The following is a 17,290-nucleotide window of genomic DNA, read 5'->3' on the forward strand; positions in this document are numbered from 1 at the left end:
AACAGAGGGGCTGAAACAGAGGGCGAGGAACAGAGGGGCTGAAACAGAGGGGCTGAAACAGAGGGGCTAAATCAGGGGGGCAGAAACAGAGGGGCAGAAACAGAGGGCGAGAAACAGAGGGGATGAAACAGAGGGCGAGGAACAGCGGGGATGAAACAGAGGGGCTGAAACAGAAGGGCTGAAAGAGAGGGACTGAAACAGAGGGCGAGAAACAGAGGGGCTGAATCAGAGGAGCTGAATCAGAGGGGCTGAAATAGAGGGGCTGAAATAGAGGGCGAGAAACAGAGGGGCTGATTCAGAGGGGCTGAAACAGAGGGGCTGAATCAGAGGGGCTGAAACAGAGGGCGAGAAACAGAGGGGCAGAAACAGAGGGCAATAAACAGAGTGGCTGAAACAGAGGGGCTGAAACAGAGAGCGCGAAACAGAAGGGCTGAAACGGAGGGCGAGGAACAGAGGGGCTGAAACAGAGGGGCTGAAACAGAGGGGCTAAATCAGGGGGGCAGAAACAGAGGGCAAGAAACAGAGGGGCTGAATCAGAGGGGTTGATTCAGAGGGGCTGAAACAGAGGGGCTGAATCAGAGGGTCTGAAACAGAGGGCGAGAAACAGAGGGGCTGAAAAAGAGGGCGAGAAACAGAGGGGCAGAAACAGAGGGCGAGAAACAGAGTGGCTGAAACAGAGGGGCTGAAACAGAGAATGCGAAACAGAGGGGCAGAAACAGAGGGCGAGAAACAGTGGGGCTGAAACTGAGGGGCTGAAACAGAGGGGCTAAATCAGAGGGGCAGAAACAGAGGGCGAGAAACAGAGGGGCTGAAACAGAGGGCGAGAAATAGAGGGGCTGAAACAGAGGGGCTGAAACAGAGAGGCTGAAACAGAGGGGCTGAAACAGAGGGCGAGAAACAGAGGGGCAGAAACAGAGGGCGAGAAACAGAGGGGCTGAAACAGAGGGCGAGAAACAGAGGGGCTGAAACAGAGGGGCTGAAACAGAAGGGCTGAAAAAGAGGGGCTGAAACAGAGGGCGAGAAACAGAGGGGCTGAATCAGAGGGGCAGAATCAAAGGGGCTGAAATAGAGGGGCTGAAACAGAGGGCGAGAAACAGAGGGGCTGAAACAGAGGGCGAGAAACAGAAGGCGAGAAACAGAGGGGCTGAAACAGAGGGGCTGAAACAGAGGGGCTGAAACAGAGAGCCTGAAACAGAGGGCAAGAAACAGAGGGGCTGAAACAGAGGGCGAAAAACAGAGGGGCTGAAAGAGAGGGCCAGAAACAGAGGCTGAGAAACAGAGGGCGAGAAACAGAGGGGATGAAACAGAGGGGCTGAAACAGAGGGGCTGAAACAGAGGGGCTGAATCAGAGGTGATGAAACAGAGGGGCTGAATCAGATGGGCAGAAACAGGGGCGAGAAACAGAGGGGCTGAAACAGAGGGCGAGAAACAGAGTGCGAGAATCAGAGGGGCTGAAACAGAGGGGCTGAAACAGACGGGCTGAAACAGAGAGCCTGAAACAGAGGGCGAGAAACAGAGGGGCAGAAACAGAGGGCGAGAAACAGAGGGGCTGAAACAGAGGGGCTGAAACAGAAGGGCTGAAAAAGAGGGGCTGAAACAGAGGGCGAGAAACAGAGGGGCTGAAACAGAGGGGCTGAAACAGAGGGGCTAAATCAGAGGGGCAGAAACAGAGGGCGAGAAACAAAGGGGCTGAATCAGAGGGGCAGATTCAGAGGGGCTGAAACTGAGGGGCTGAATCAGAGGTGCTGAAACAGAGGGCGAGAAACAGAGGGGCTGAAACAGAGGGCGAGAAACAGAGGGGCAGAAACAGAGGGCGAGAAACAGAGTGGCTGAAACAGAGGGGCTGAAACAGAGAGCGCGAAACAGAGGGGCTGAAACAGAGGGGCTGAAACAGATGGGCTAAATCAGAGGGGCAGAAACAGAGGGCAAGAAACAGAGGGGCTGAAACAGAGGCGAGAAACAGAGGGGCTGAAACAGAGGGGCTGAAACAGAGGGCGAGAAATTGATGGGCTGAAACAGAGAGCGAGAAACAGAGGCGCTGAAACAGAGGGCGAGAAACAGAGGGGCTGAAACAGAGGCCGAGAAACAGAGGGGCTGAATCAGAGGGGCTGAAACAGTGGGCGAGAAACAGAGGGGCTGAAACAGAGGTCGAGAAACAGAGGGGCTGAAACAGAGGGCGAGAAACAGAGGGGCTGAAACAGAGGGGCTGAAACAGAGGGGCTGAAACAGAGGGCGAGAAACAGAGGGGCTGAAACAGAGGGCGAGAAACAGAGGGGCTGAAACAGAGGGGCTGAAACAGAGGGGCTGAAACAGAGGGCGAGAAACAGAGGGGCAGAAACAGAGGGCGAGAAACAAAGGGGATGAAACAGAGGGCGAGAAACAGCGGGGATGAAACAGAGGGCCTGAAACAGAAGGGCTGAAATAGAGGGGCTGAAACAGAGGCCGAGAAACAGAGGGGCTGATTCAGAGGGGCTGAAACAGAGGGGCTGAATCAGAGGGGCTGAAACAGAGGGCGAGAAACAGAGGGGCAGAAACAGAGGGCGAGAAACAGAGTGGCTGAAACAGAGGGGCTGAAACAGAGAGCGCGAAACAGAGGGGCTGAAACAGAGGGCGAGGAACAGAGGGGCTGAAACAGAGGGGCTGAAACAGAGGGGCTAAATCAGGGGGGCAGAAACAGAGGGCAAGAAACAGAGGGGCTGAATCAGAGGGGCTGATTCAGAGGGGCTGAAACAGAGGGGCTGAATCAGAGGGGCTGAAACAGAGGGCGAGAAACAGAGGGGCTGAAACAGAGGGCGAGAAACAGAGGGGCAGAAACAGAGGGCGAGAAACAGAGTGGCTGAAACAGAGGGGCTGAAACAGAGAATGCGAAACAGAGGGGCTGAAACAGAGGGCGAGAAACAGTGGGGCTGAAACAGAGGGGCTGAAACAGAGGGGCTAAATCAGAGGGGCAGAAACAGAGGGCGAGAAACAGAGGGGCTGAAACAGAGGGCGAGAAATAGAGGGGCTGAAACAGAGGGGCTGAAACAGAGAGGCTGAAACAGAGGGGCTGAAACAGAGGGCGAGAAACAGAGGGGCAGAAACAGAGGGCGAGAAACAGAGGGGCTGAAACAGAGGGCGAGAAACAAAGGGGCTGAAACAGCGGGGCTGAAACAGAAGGGCTGAAAAAGAGGGGCTGAAACAGAGGGCGAGAAACAGAGGGGCTGAATCAGAGGGGCAGAATCAGAGGGGCTGAAATAGAGGGGCTGAAACAGAGGGCGAGAAACAGAGGGGCTGAAACAGAGGGCGAGAAACAGAAGGCGAGAAACAGAGGGGCTGAAACAGAGGGGCTGAAACAGAGGGGCTGAAACAGAGAGCCTGAAACAGAGGGCAAGAAACAGAGGGGCTGAAACAGAGGGCGAAAAACAGAGGGGCTGAAAGAGAGGGCCAGAAACAGAGGGTGAGAAACAGAGGGCGAGAAACAGAGGGGATGAAACAGAGGGGCTGAAACAGAGGGGCTGAAACAGAGGGGCTGAATCAGAGGTGATGAAACAGAGGGGCTGAATCAGATGGGCAGAAACAGGGGCGAGAAACAGAGGGGCTGAAACAGAGGGCGAGAAACAGAGTGCGAGAATCAGAGGGGCTGAAACAGAGGGGCTGAAACAGACGGGCTGAAACAGAGAGCCTGAAACAGAGGGCGAGAAACAGAGGGGCAGAAACAGAGGGCGAGAAACAGAGGGGCTGAAACAGAGGGCGAGAAACAGAGGGGCTGAAACAGAGGGGCTGACACAGAAGGGCTGAAAAAGAGGGGCTGAAACAGAGGGCGAGAAACAGAGGGGCTGAAACAGAGGGGCTGAAACAGAGGGGCTAAATCAGAGGGGCAGAAACAGAGGGCGAGAAACAGAGGGGCTGAATCAGAGGGGCAGATTCAGAGGGGCTGAAACTGAGGGGCTGAACCAGAGGGGCTGAAACAGAGGGCGAGAAACAGAGGGGCTGAAACAGAGGGCGAGAAACAGAGGGGCAGAAACAGAGGGCGAGAAACAGAGTGGCTGAAACAGAGGGGCTGAAACAGAGAGCGCGAAACAGATGGGCTGAAACAGAGGGGCTGAAACAGAGGGGCTAAATCAGAGGGGCAGAAACAGAGGGCGAGAAACAGAGGGGCTGAAACAGAGGCGAGAAACAGAGGGGCTGAAACAGAGGGGCTGAAACAGAGGGGCTGAAACAGAGGGGCTGAAACAGAGGGCGAGAAACAGAGGGGCAGAAACAGAGGGCGTGAAACAGAGGGGCTGAAACAGAGGGCGAGAAACAGAGGGGCTGAAACAGAGGGGCTGAAACAGAAGGGCTGAAAAAGAGGGGCTGAAAAAGAGGGCGAGAAACAGAGGGGCTGAATCAGAGGGGCAGAATCAGAGGGGCTGAAATAGAGGGGCTGAAACAGAGGGCGAGAAACAGAGGGCGAGAAATAGATGGGCTGAAACAGAGAGCGAGAAACAGAGGCGCTGAAACAAAGGGCGAGAAACAGAGGGTCTGAAACAGAGGGCGAGAAACAGAGGGGCTGAAACAGAGGGGCAGAAACAGAGGGGCTGAAACAGAGGGCGAGAAACAGAGTGGCAGAAACAGAGGGGCTGAAACAGAGAGCGCGAAGCAGAGGGGCTGAAACAGAGGGGCTGAAACAGAGGGGCTAAATCAGAGGGGCAGAAACAGAGGGCGAGAAACAGAGGGGCTGAAACAGAGGCGAGAAACAGAGGGGCTGAAACAGAGGGGCTGAAACAGAGGGGCTGAAACAGAGGGGCTGAAACAGAGGGCGAGAAACAGAGGGGCAGAAACAGAGGGCGAGAAACAGAGGGGCTGAAACAGAGGGCGAGAAACAGAGGGGCTGAATCAGAGGGGCAGAATCAGAGGGGCTGAAATAGAGGGGCTGAAACAGAGGGCGAGAAACAGAGGGCGAGAAATAGATGGGCTGAAACAGAGAGCGAGAAACAGAGGCGCTGAAACAAAGGGCGAGAAACAGAGGGTCTGAAACAGAGGGCGAGAAACAGAGGGGCTGAAACAGAGGGGCAGAAACAGAGGGGCTGAAACAGAGGGCGAGAAACAGAGTGGCTGAAACAGAGGGGCTGAAACAGAGAGCGCGAAACAGAGGGGCTGAAACAGAGGGGCTGAAACAGAGGGGTTAAATCAGAGGGGCAGAAACAGAGGGCGAGAAACAGAGGGGCTGAAACAGAGGCGAGAAACAGAGGGGCTGAAACAGAGGGGCTGAAACAGAGGGGCTGAAACAGAGGGGCTGAAACAGAGGGCGAGAAACAGAGGGGCAGAAACAGAGGGCGAGAAACAGAGGGGCTGAAACAGAGGGCGAGAAACAGAGGGGCTGAAACAGAGGGGCTGAAACAGAAGGGCTGAAAAAGAGGGGCTGAAAAAGAGGGCGAGAAACAGAGGGGCTGAAACAGAGGGGCTAAATCAGAGGGGCTGAAACAGAGGCGAGAAACAGAGGGGCTGAAACAGAGGGGCTGAAACAGAGGGGCTGAAACAGAGGGGCTGAAACAGAGGGCGAGAAACAGAGGGGCAGAAACAGAGGGCGAGAAACAGAGGGGCTGAAACAGAGGGCGAGAAACAGAGGGGCTGAATCAGAGGGGCAGAATCAGAGGGGCTGAAATAGAGGGGCTGAAACAGAGGGCGAGAAACAGAGGGCGAGAAATAGATGGGCTGAAACAGAGAGCGAGAAACAGAGGCGCTGAAACAAAGGGCGAGAAACAGAGGGTCTGAAACAGAGGGCGAAAAACAGAGGGGCTGAAACAGAGGGGCTGAAACAGAGGGGCTGAAACAGAAGGGCTGAAAAAGAGGGGCTGAAAAAGAGGGCGAGAAACAGAGGGGCTGAATCAGAGGGGCAGAATCAGAGGGGCTGAAATAGAGGGGCTGAAACAGAGGGCGAGAAACAGAGGGCGAGAAATAGATGGGCTGAAACAGAGAGCGAGAAACAGAGGCGCTGAAACAAAGGGCGAGAAACAGAGGGTCTGAAACAGAGGGCGAGAAACAGAGGGGCTGAAAAAGAGGGGCAGAAACAGAGGGGCTGAAACAGAGGGCGAGAAACAGAGTGGCTGAAACAGAGGGGCTGAAACAGAGAGCGCGAAACAGAGGGGCTGAAACAGAGGGGCTGAAACAGAGGGGCTAAATCAGAGGGGCAGAAACAGAGGGCGAGAAACAGAGGGGCTGAAACAGAGGCGAGAAACAGAGGGGCTGAAACAGAGGGGCTGAAACAGAGGGGCTGAAACAGAGGGGCTGAATCAGAGGGGCTGAAACAGAGGGCGAGAAACAGAGGGGCTGAAACAGAGGGCGAGAAACAGAGGGGCAGAAACAGAGGGCGAGAAACAGAGTGGCTGAAACAGAGGGGCTGAAACAGAGAATGCGAAACAGAGGGGCTGAAACAGAGGGCGAGAAACAGTGGGGCTGAAACAGAGGGGCTGAAACAGAGGGGCTAAATCAGAGGGGCAGAAACAGAGGGCGAGAAACAGAGGGGCTGAAACAGAGGGCGAGAAATAGAGGGGCTGAAACAGAGGGGCTGAAACAGAGAGGCTGAAACAGAGGGGCTGAAACAGAGGGCGAGAAACAGAGGGGCAGAAACAGAGGGCGAGAAACAGAGGGGCTGAAACAGAGGGCGAGAAACAAAGGGGCTGAAACAGCGGGGCTGAAACAGAAGGGCTGAAAAAGAGGGGCTGAAACAGAGGGCGAGAAACAGAGGGGCTGAATCAGAGGGGCAGAATCAGAGGGGCTGAAATAGAGGGGCTGAAACAGAGGGCGAGAAACAGAGGGGCTGAAACAGAGGGCGAGAAACAGAAGGCGAGAAACAGAGGGGCTGAAACAGAGGGGCTGAAACAGAGGGGCTGAAACAGAGAGCCTGAAACAGAGGGCAAGAAACAGAGGGGCTGAAACAGAGGGCGAAAAACAGAGGGGCTGAAAGAGAGGGCCAGAAACAGAGGGTGAGAAATAGAGGGCGAGAAACAGAGGGGATGAAACAGAGGGGCTGAAACAGAGGGGCTGAAACAGAGGGGCTGAATCAGAGGTGATGAAACAGAGGGGCTGAATCAGATGGGCAGAAACAGGGGCGAGAAACAGAGGGGCTGAAACAGAGGGCGAGAAACAGAGTGCGAGAATCAGAGGGGCTGAAACAGAGGGGCTGAAACAGACGGGCTGAAACAGAGAGCCTGAAACAGAGGGCGAGAAACAGAGGGGCAGAAACAGAAGGCGAGAAACAGAGGGGCTGAAACAGAGGGCGAGAAACAGAGGGGCTGAAACAGAGGGGCTGACACAGAAGGGCTGAAAAAGAGGGGCTGAAACAGAGGGCGAGAAACAGAGGGGCTGAAACAGAGGGGCTGAAACAGAGGGGCTAAATCAGAGGGGCAGAAACAGAGGGCGAGAAACAGAGGGGCTGAATCAGAGGGGCAGATTCAGAGGGGCTGAAACTGAGGGGCTGAACCAGAGGGGCTGAAACAGAGGGCGAGAAACAGAGGGGCTGAAACAGAGGGCGAGAAACAGAGGGGCAGAAACAGAGGGTGAGAAACAGAGTGGCTGAAACAGAGGGGCTGAAACAGAGGGGCTAAATCAGAGGGGCAGAAACAGAGGGCGAGAAACAGAGGGGCTGAAACAGAGGCGAGAAACAGAGGGGCTGAAACAGAGGGGCTGAAACAGAGGGGCTGAAACAGAGGGGCTGAAACAGAGGGCGAGAAACAGAGGGGCAGAAACAGAGGGCGAGAAACAGAGGGGCTGAAACAGAGGGCGAGAAACAGAGGGGCTGAAACAGAGGGGCTGAAACAGAAGGGCTGAAAAAGAGGGGCTGAAAAAGAGGGCGAGAAACAGAGGGGCTGAATCAGAGGGGCAGAATCAGAGGGGCTGAAATAGAGGGGCTGAAACAGAGGGCGAGAAACAGAGGGCGAGAAATAGATGGGCTGAAACAGAGAGCGAGAAACAGAGGCGCTGAAACAAAGGGCGAGAAACAGAGGGTCTGAAACAGAGGGCGAGAAACAGAGGGGCTGAAACAGAGGGGCAGAAACAGAGGGGCTGAAACAGAGGGCGAGAAACAGAGTGGCAGAAACAGAGGGGCTGAAACAGAGAGCGCGAAACAGAGGAGCTGAAACAGAGGGTCTGAATCAGAGGGGCTAAATCAGAGGGGCTGAAACAGAGGGGCTGAAACAGAGGGCGAGAAACAGAGGGGCAGAAACAGAGGGCGAGAAACAGAGGGGCTGAAACAGAGGGCGAGAAACAGAGGGGCTGAAGCAGAGGTGCTGAAACAGAAGGGCTGAAAAAGAGGGGCTGAAACAGAGGGCGAGAAACAGAGGGGCTGAATCAGAGGGGCAGAATCAGAGGGGCTGAAATAGATGGGCTGAAACAGGGGGGAGAAACAGAGGGGCTGAAACAGAGGGCGAGAAACAGAGGGGCTGAAACAGAGGGCGAGAAACAGAGGGGCTGAAACAGAGGGGCTGAAACAGAGGGGCGGAAATAGAGGGGCTGAAACAGAGGGCGAGTAACAGAGAGGTTGAAACAGAGGGCGAGAAACAGAGGGGCTGAAAAAGAGGGCGAGAAACAGAGGGACTGAAACAGAGGGCGAGAAACAGAGGGACTGAAACAGAGGGGCTGAAACAGAGGGGCTGAAACAGAGGGGCTGAAACAGAGGGCGAGAAACAGAGGGGATGCAACTGAGGGCGAGAAACAGAGGGGCTGTATCAGAGGGCGAGAAACAGAGGGCGAGAAACAGAGGGACTGAAACAGAGGGGCTGAAACAGAGGGGCGGAAACAGAGGGCGAGAAACAAAGGGGCTGAAACAGCGGGCGAGATACAGAGGGCGAGAAACAGAGGGGCTGAAACAGAGGGGCTGAAACAGACGGGCTGAAACAGAGAGCCTGAAACAGAGGCCGAGAAACAGAGGGGCTGAAACAGAGGGCGAAAAACAGAGGGGCTGAAACAGAGGGCGAGCAACAAAGGTTGAGATACAGAGGGCGAGAAACAGAGGAGATGAAACAGAGGGGCTGAAACAGAGGGTCTGAAACAGAGGGGCTGAAACAGAGGGGCTGAATCAGAGGGGCTGAAACAGAGGGCGAGAAACAGAGGGGCTGAAACAGAGGGCGAGAAACAGAGGGGCTGAATCAGAGGGGCTGAAACAGAGGGCGAGAAACAGAGGGGCTGAAACAGAGGGGCTGAAACAGAGGGGCTGAATCAGAGGGGCTGATTCAGAGGATCCGAAACAGAGGGGCTGAATAAGAGGGGCTGAAACAGAGGTGCTGAAACAGAGGGGCTGAAACAGAGGGCGAGAAACAAAGGGGCAGAAACAGAGGGCGAGAAACTGAGTGGCTGAAACAGAGGGGCTGAAACAGAGAGCGCGCAACAGAGGGGCTGAAACAGAGAGCGAGAAACAGAGGGGCTGAAACAGAGGGGCTGAAACAGAGGGGCTAAATCAGAGGGGCAGAAACAGAGGGGCTGAAACAGAGGGCGAGAAACACAGGGGCAGAAACAGAGGTCGAGAATCAGAGGGGCTGAAACAGAGGGCGAGAAACAGAGGGGCTGAAACAGAGGGGCTGAAACAGAGGGGCTGAAACAGAGGGCGAGAAACACAGGGGCAGAAACAGAGGGCGAGAAACAGAGGGGATGAAACAGAGGGCGAGAAACAGAGGGTCTGAAACAGAGGGGCTGAAACAGAAGGGCTGAAACAGAGGGGCTGAAACAGAGGGCGAGAAACAGAGGGGCTGAATCAGAGGGGCTGAATCAGAGGGGCTGAAATAGAGGGGCTGAAACAGAGGGCGAGAAACAGAGGGGCTGATTCAGAGGGGCTGAAACAGAGGGGCTGAATCAGAGGGGCTGAAACAGAGGGCGAGAAACAGAGGGGCAGAAACAGAGGGCGAGAAACAGAGTGGCTGAAACAGAGGGGCTGAAACAGAGAGCGCGAAACAGAGGGGCTGAAACAGAGGGCGAGGAACAGAGGGGCTGAAACAGAGGGGCTGAAACAGAGGGGCTAAATCAGAGGGGCAGAAACAGAGGGCGAGAAACAGAGGGGCTGAATCAGAGAGGCTGATTCAGAGGGGCTGAAACAGAGGGGCTGAATCAGAGGGGCTGAAACAGAGGGCGAGAAACAGAGGGGCTGAAACAGAGGACGAGAAACAGAGGGGCAGAAACAGAGGGCGAGAAACAGAGTGGCTGAAACAGAGGGGCTGAAACAGAGAATGCGAAACAGAGGGGCTGAAACAGAGGGCGAGAAACAGTGGGGCTGAAACAGAGGGGCTGAAACAGAGGGGCTAAATCAGAGGTGCAGAAACAGAGGGCGAGAAACAGAGGGGCTGAAACAGAGGGCGAGAAACAGAGGGGCTGAAACAGAGAGGCTGAAACAGAGGGGCTGAAACAGAGGGCGAGAAACAGAGGGGCAGAAACAGAGGGCGAGAAACAGAGGGGCTGAAACAGAGGGCGAGAAACAGAGGGGCTGAAACAGAGGGGCTGAAACAGAAGGGCTGAAAAAGAGGGTCTGAAACAGAGGGCGAGAAACAGAGGGGCTGAATCAGAGGGGCAGAATCAGAGGGGCTGAAATAGAGGGGCTGAAACAGAGGGCGAGAAACAGAGGGACTGAAACAGAGGGCGAGAAACAGAAGGCGAGAAACAGAGGGGCTGAAACAGAGGGGCTGAAACAGAGGGGCTGAAACAGAGAGCCTGAAACAGAGGGCAAGAAACAGAGGGGCTGAAACAGAGGGCGAAAAACAGAGGGGCTGAAAGAGAGGGCGAGAAACAGAGGGTGAGAAACAGAGGGCGAGAAACAGAGGGGATGAAACAGAGGGGCTGAAACAGAGGGGCTGAAACAGAGGGGTTGAATCAGAGGTGCTGAAACAGAGGGGCTGAATCAGATGGGCTGAAACAGGGGCGAGAAACAGAGGGGCTGAAACAGAGGGGCTGAAACAGACGGGCTGAAACAGAGAGCCTGAAACAGAGGGCGAGAAACAGAGGGGCAGAAACAGAGGGCGAGAAACAGAGGGGCTGAAACAGAGGGTGAGAAACAGAGGGGCTGAAACAGAGGGGCTGAAACAGAAGGGCTGAAAAAGAGGGGCTGAAACAGAGGGCGAGAAACAGAGGGGCTGAAACAGAGGGGCTGAAACAGAGGGGCTGAATCAGAGGGGCAGATTCAGAGGGGCTGAAACTGAGGGGCTGAATCAGAGGGGCTGAAACAGAGGGCGAGAAACAGAGGGGCTGAAACAGAGGGCGAGAAACAGAGGGGCAGAAACAGAGGGCGAGAAACAGAGTGGCTGAAACAGAGGGGCTGAAACAGAGAGCGCGAAACAGAGGGGCTGAAACAGAGGGGCTGAAACAGAGGGGCTGAAACAGAGGGCGAGAAATAGATGGGCTGAAACAGAGAGCGAGAAACAGAGGCGCTGAAACAGAGGGCGAGAAAAAGAGGGGCTGAAACAGAGGGCGAGAATCAGAGGGGCTGAAACAGAGGGGCTGAAACAGTGGGGCTGAAACAGAAAGCGCGAAACAGAGGGGCTGAAACAGAGGGCGCGAAACAGAGGGGCTGAAACAGAGGGCGAGGAACAGAGGGGCTGAAACAGAGGGGGTGAAACAGAGGGGCTAAATCAGAGGGGCAGAAACAGAGGGCGAGAAACAGAGGGGCTGAATCAGAGGGGCTGATTCAGAGGGGCTGAAACAGAGGGGCTGAATCAGAGGGGCAGAAACAGAGGTCGAGAAACAGAGGGGTTGAAACAGAGGGGAGAAACAGAGGGGCAGAAACAGAGGGCGAGAAACAGAGTGGCTGAAACAGATGGGCTGAAACAGAGAATGCGAAACAGAGGGGCTGAAACAGAGGGCGAGAAACAGTGGGGCTGTAACAGAGGGGCTGAAACAGAGGGGCTAAATCAGAGGGGCAGAAACAGAGGGCGAGAAACAGAGGGGCTGAAACAGAGGGCGAGAAACAGAGGGGCTGAATCAGAGGGGCTGAAACAGAGAGGCTGAAACAGAGGGGCTGAAACAGAGGGCGAGAAACAGAGGGGCAGAAACAGAGGGCGAGAAACAGAGGGGCTGAAACAGAGGGCGAGAAACAGAGGGGCTGAAACAGAGGGGCTGGAACAGAAGGGCTGAAAAAGAGCGGCTGAAACAGAGGGCGAGAAACAGCGGGGCTGAATCAGAGGGGCAGAATCAGAGAGGCTGAAATAGAGGGGCTGAAACAGAGGGGCTGAAACAGAGGGGCTGAAACAGAGAGCCTGAAACAGAGGGCAAGAAACAGAGGGGCTGAAACAGAGGGCGAAAAACAGAGGGGCTGAAAGAGAGGGCGAGAAACAGAGGGTGAGAAACAGAGGGCGAGAAACAGAGGGGATGAAACAGAGGGGCTGAAACAGAGGGGCTGAAACAGAGGGGCTGAATCAGAGGTGCTGAAACAGAGGGGCTGAATCAGATGGGCTGAAACAGGGGCGAGAAACAGAGGGGCTGAAACAGAGGGTGAGAAACAGAGTGCGAGAAACAGAGGGGCTGAAACAGAGGGGCTGAAACAGACGGGCTGAAACAGAGAGCCTGAAACTGAGGGGCTGAATCAGAGGGGCTGAAACAGAGGGCGAGAAACAGAGGGGCTGAAACAGAGGGCGAGAAACAGAGGGGCAGAAACAGAGGACGAGAAACAGAGTGGCTGAAACAGAGGGGCTGAAACAGAGAGCGCGAAACAGAGGGGCTGAAACAGAGGGGCTGAAACAGAGGGGCTAAATCAGAGGGGCAGAAACAGAGGGCGAGAAACAGAGGGGCTGAAACAGAGGCGAGAAACAGAGGGGCTGAAACAGAGGGGCTGAAACAGAGGGGCTGAAACAGAGGGCGAGAAACAGAGGGGCAGAAACAGAGGGCGAGAAACAGAGGGGCTGAAACAGAGGGCGAGAAACAGAGGGGCTGAAACAGAGGGGCTGAAACAGAAGGGCTGAAAAAGAGGGGCTGAAACAGAGGGCGAGAAACAGAGGGGCTGAATCAGAGCGGCAGAATGAGAGGGGCTGAAATAGAGGGGCTGAAACAGAGGGCGAGAAACAGAGGGGTTGAAACAGATCGAGAAACAGAAGGCGAGAAACAGAGGGGCTGAAACAGAGGGGCTGAAACAGAGGGGCTGAAACAGAGGGCGAGAAACAAAGGGGTTGAAACAGCGGGCAAGAAACAGAGTGCGAGAAACAGAGGGGCTGAAACAGACGGGCTGAAACAGAGAGCCTGAAACAGAGGGCGAGAAACAGTGGGGCTGAAACAGAGGGCGAGAAACAGAGGGGCTGAAACAGATCGAGAAACAAAAGGCGAGAAACAGAGGGGCTGAAACAGAGGGGCTGAAACAGAGGGCGAGAAACAAAGGGGCTGAAACAGCGGGCGAGAAACAGAGTGCGAGAAACAGAGGGCCTGAAACAGACGGTCTGAAACAGAGAGCCTGAAACAGAGGGCGAGAAACAGTGGTGCTGAAACAGAGGGCGAAAAACAGAGGGGCTGAAACAGAGGGCGAGAAACAGAGGGTGAGAAACAGAGGGCGAGAAACAGAGGGGATGAAACAGAGGGGCTGAAACAGAGGGGCTGAAACAGAGGGGCTGAAACAGAGGGGCTGAATCAGAGGGGCTGAAACAGAGGGGCTGAATCAGATGGGCTGAATCAGGGGGTGGAACACAGGGGCTGAAACAGAGGGCGAGAAACAGAGGGACTGAAACAGTGGTCGAGAAACAGAGGGGCTGAAACAGAGGGGCTGAAACAGAGGGGCGGAAACAGAGGGGCTGAAAAAGAGGGGCTGAAACAGACGGGATGAAACAGAGAGCCTGAAACAGAGGGCGAGAAACAGAGGGGCTGAAACAGAGGGCGAAAAACAGAGGGGCTGAAACAGAGGGCGAGAAACAGGGGGTGAGAAACAGAGGGCGAGAAACAGAGGGGATGAAACAGAGGGGCTGAAACAGAGGGTCTGAAACAGAGGGTCTGAAACAGAGGGGCTGAATCAGATGGGCTGAAACAGAGGGCGAGAAAGAGAGGGGCTGAAACAGAGGGCGAGAAACAGAGGGGCTGAAACAGAGGGCGAGAAACAGAGGGGCTGAAAAAGAGGGCGAGAAACAGAGGGGCTGAAACAGAGGGCGAGAAACAGAGGGTCTGAAACAGAGGGGCTGAAACAGAGGGGCTGAAACAGAGGGGCTGAAACAGAGGGCGAGAAACAGAGGGGATGAAACAGAGGGCGAGAAACAGAGGGGCCGAAACAGAGGGCGAGAAACAGAGGGCGAGAAACAGAGGGACTGAAACAGAGTGGCTGAAACAGAGGGGCTGAAACAGAGGGCGAGAAACAGAGGGCGAGAAACAGAGGGACTGAAACAGAGGGGCTGAAACAGAGGGGCTGAAACAGAGGGCGAGAAACAGAGGGGCTGAAACAGAGGGCGAGAAACAGAGGGGCTGAAACAGAGGGGATGAAACAGAGGGGCTGAAACAGAGGGGCTGAAACTGAGGGGCTGAAACAGAGGGGCTGAAACAGAGGGCGAGAAATAGTTGGGCTGAAACAGAGAGCGAGAAACAGAGGCGCTGAAACAGAGGGCGAGAAACAGAGGGGCTGAAACAGAGGGCGAGAAACAGAGGGTCTGAAACAGAGGGGCTGAAACAGAGGGGCTGAAACAGAGGGCGAGAAACAGAGGGGCTGAAACAGAGGGCGAGAAACAGAGGGGCTGAAACACAGGTCGAGAAACAGAGGGGCTGAAACAGAGGGGCTGAATTAGAGGGGCTAAAACAGTGGGCGAGAAACAGAGGGGCTGAAACACAGGTCGAGAAACAGAGGGGCTGAAACAGAGGGCGAGAAACAGAGGGGCTGAAACAGAGTGGCTGAAACAGAAGGGCTGAAACAGAGGGGCTGAAACAGAGGGCGAGAAACAGAGGGGCTGAATCAGAGGGGCTGAATCAGAGGGGCTGAAATAGAGGGGCTGAAACAGAGGGTGAGAAACAGAGGGGCTGATTCAGAGGGGCTGAAACAGAGGGGCTGAATCAGAGGGGCTGAAACAGAGAGCGCGAAACAGAGGGGCTGAAACAGAGGGCGAGGAACAGAGGGGCTGAAACAGAGGGGCTGAAACAGAGGGGCTAAATCAGAGGGGCTGAAACAGAGGGCGAGAAACAGAGGGGCTGAAACTGAGGGGCTGATTCACAGGGGCTGAAACAGAGGGGCTGAATCAGAGGGGCTGAAAAAGAGGGCGAGAAACAGAGGGGCTGAAACAGAGGGCGAGAAACAGAGGGGCAGAAACAGAGGGCGAGAAACAGAGTGGCTGAAACAGAGGGGCTGAAATAGAGAGCGCGAAACAGAGGGGCTGAAACAGAGGGCGAGAAACAGTGGGGCTGAAACAGAGGGGCTGAAACAGAGGGGCTAAATCAGAGGGGCTGAAACAGAGGGCGAGAAACAGAGGGCGAGAAACAGAGGGACTGAAACAGAGGGGCTGAAACAGAGGGGCTGAAACAGAGGGCGAGAAACAGAAGGGCTGAAACAGAGTGCGAGAAACAGAGGGGATGAAACAGAGGGCGAGAAACAGAGGGCGAGAAACAGAGTGGCTGAAACAGAAGGGCTGAAACAGAGGGGCTGAAACAGAGGGCGAGAAACAGAGGGGCTGAATCAGAGGGGCTGAATCAGAGGGGCTGAAATAGAGGGGCTGAAACAGAGGGCGAGAAACAGAGGGGCTGAAACTGAGGGGCTGATTCACAGGGGCTGAAACAGAGGGGCTGAATCAGAGGGGCTGAAACAGAGGGCGAGAAACAGAGGGGCTGAAACAGAGGGCGAGAAACAGAGGGGCAGAAACTGAGGGCGAGAAACAGAGTGGCTGAAACAGAGGGGCTGAAATAGAGAGCGCGAAACAGAGGGGCTGAAACAGAGGGCGAGAAACAGTGGGGCTGAAACAGAGGGGCTGAAACAGAGGGGCTAAATCAGAGGGGCAGAAACAGAGGGCGAGAAACAGAGTGCGAGAAACAGAGGGACTGAAACAGAGGGGCTGAAACAGAGGGGCTGAAACAGAGGGCGAGAAACAGAGGGGCTGAAACAGAGGGCGAGAAACAGAGGGGCTGAAACAGAGGGCGAGAAACAGAGGGCCTGAAAAAGAGGGGCTGAAACAGAGGGGCTGAAACAGAGGGCGAGAAATAGATGGGCTCTAACAGAGGGTGAGAAACAGAGGCGCTGAAACAGAGGGTGAGAAACAGAGGGGCTGAAACAGAGGGCGAGAAACAGAGGGGCTGAAACAGAGGGGCTGTAACAGAGGGCGAGAAACAGAGGGGCTGAAACAGAGGGCGAGAAACAGAGGGGCTGAATCAGAGGGGCTGAAACAGTGGGCGAGAAACAGAGGGCGAGAAACAGAGGGGCTGAAACAGAGGGGCTGAAACAGAGGGGCTGAAACAGAGGGCGAGAAACAGAGGGGCAGAATCAGAGGGCGAGAAACAGAGGGGATGAAAGAGAGAGCGAGAAACAGAGGGGCTGAAACAGAGGGGCTGAAACAGAAGGGCTGAAACAGAGGGGCTGAAACAGAGGGGCTGAAACAGAGGGCGAGAAACAGAGGGGCTGAAACAGAGGGCGAGAAACAGAGGGGCTGAATCAGAGGGGCTGAAACAGTGGGCGAGAAACAGAGGGGCTGAAACAGAGGGCGAGAAACAGAGGGCCTGAAACAGAGGGCGAGAAACAGAGGAGCTGAAACAGAGGGCGAGAAACAGAGGTACTGAAACAGAGGGGCTGAAACAGAGTGGCGAGAAACAGAGGGGCTGAAACAGAGGGCGAGAAACAGAGGGGCTGAAACAGAGGGCGAGAAACAGAGGGGCTGAATCAGAGGGGTCTGGTTCAGAGGGGTGAAACAGAGGTGCTGAATCAGAGGGGCTGAAACAGAGGGCGAGAAACAGAGGGGCAGAAACAGAGGGCGAGAAACAGAGGGGCTGAAACAGAGGAGCTGAAACAGAGGGGCTAAATCAGAGGGGCAGAAACAGAGGGCGAGAAACAGAGGAGCTGAAACAGAGTGCGAGAAACAGAGGGGCTGAAACAGAGGGGCTGAAACAGAGGGGCTGAAACAGAGGGCGAGAAACTGAGGGGATGAAACAGAGGGCGAGAAACAGAGGGGCTGAAACAGAGGGGGAGAAACAGAGGGCGAGAAACAGAGGGACTGAAACAGAGGGGCTTAAACAGAGGGGCTGAAACAGAGGGGCTGAAACAGAGGGCGAGAAACAGAGGGGCTGAAACAGAGGGGCTGAAACAGAGGGGATGAAACAGAGGGGCTGAAACAGAGGGCGAGAAATAGATGGGCAGAAACAGAGGGCGAGAAACAGAAGGGCAGAAACAGAGGGCGAGAAACAGAGGGGCTGAAACAGA

The sequence above is a fragment of the Chiloscyllium punctatum genome, chromosome 22 (genome assembly GCF_047496795.1).
Source record: "Chiloscyllium punctatum isolate Juve2018m chromosome 22, sChiPun1.3, whole genome shotgun sequence".
Lineage (NCBI taxonomy): Eukaryota > Metazoa > Chordata > Chondrichthyes > Orectolobiformes > Hemiscylliidae > Chiloscyllium > Chiloscyllium punctatum.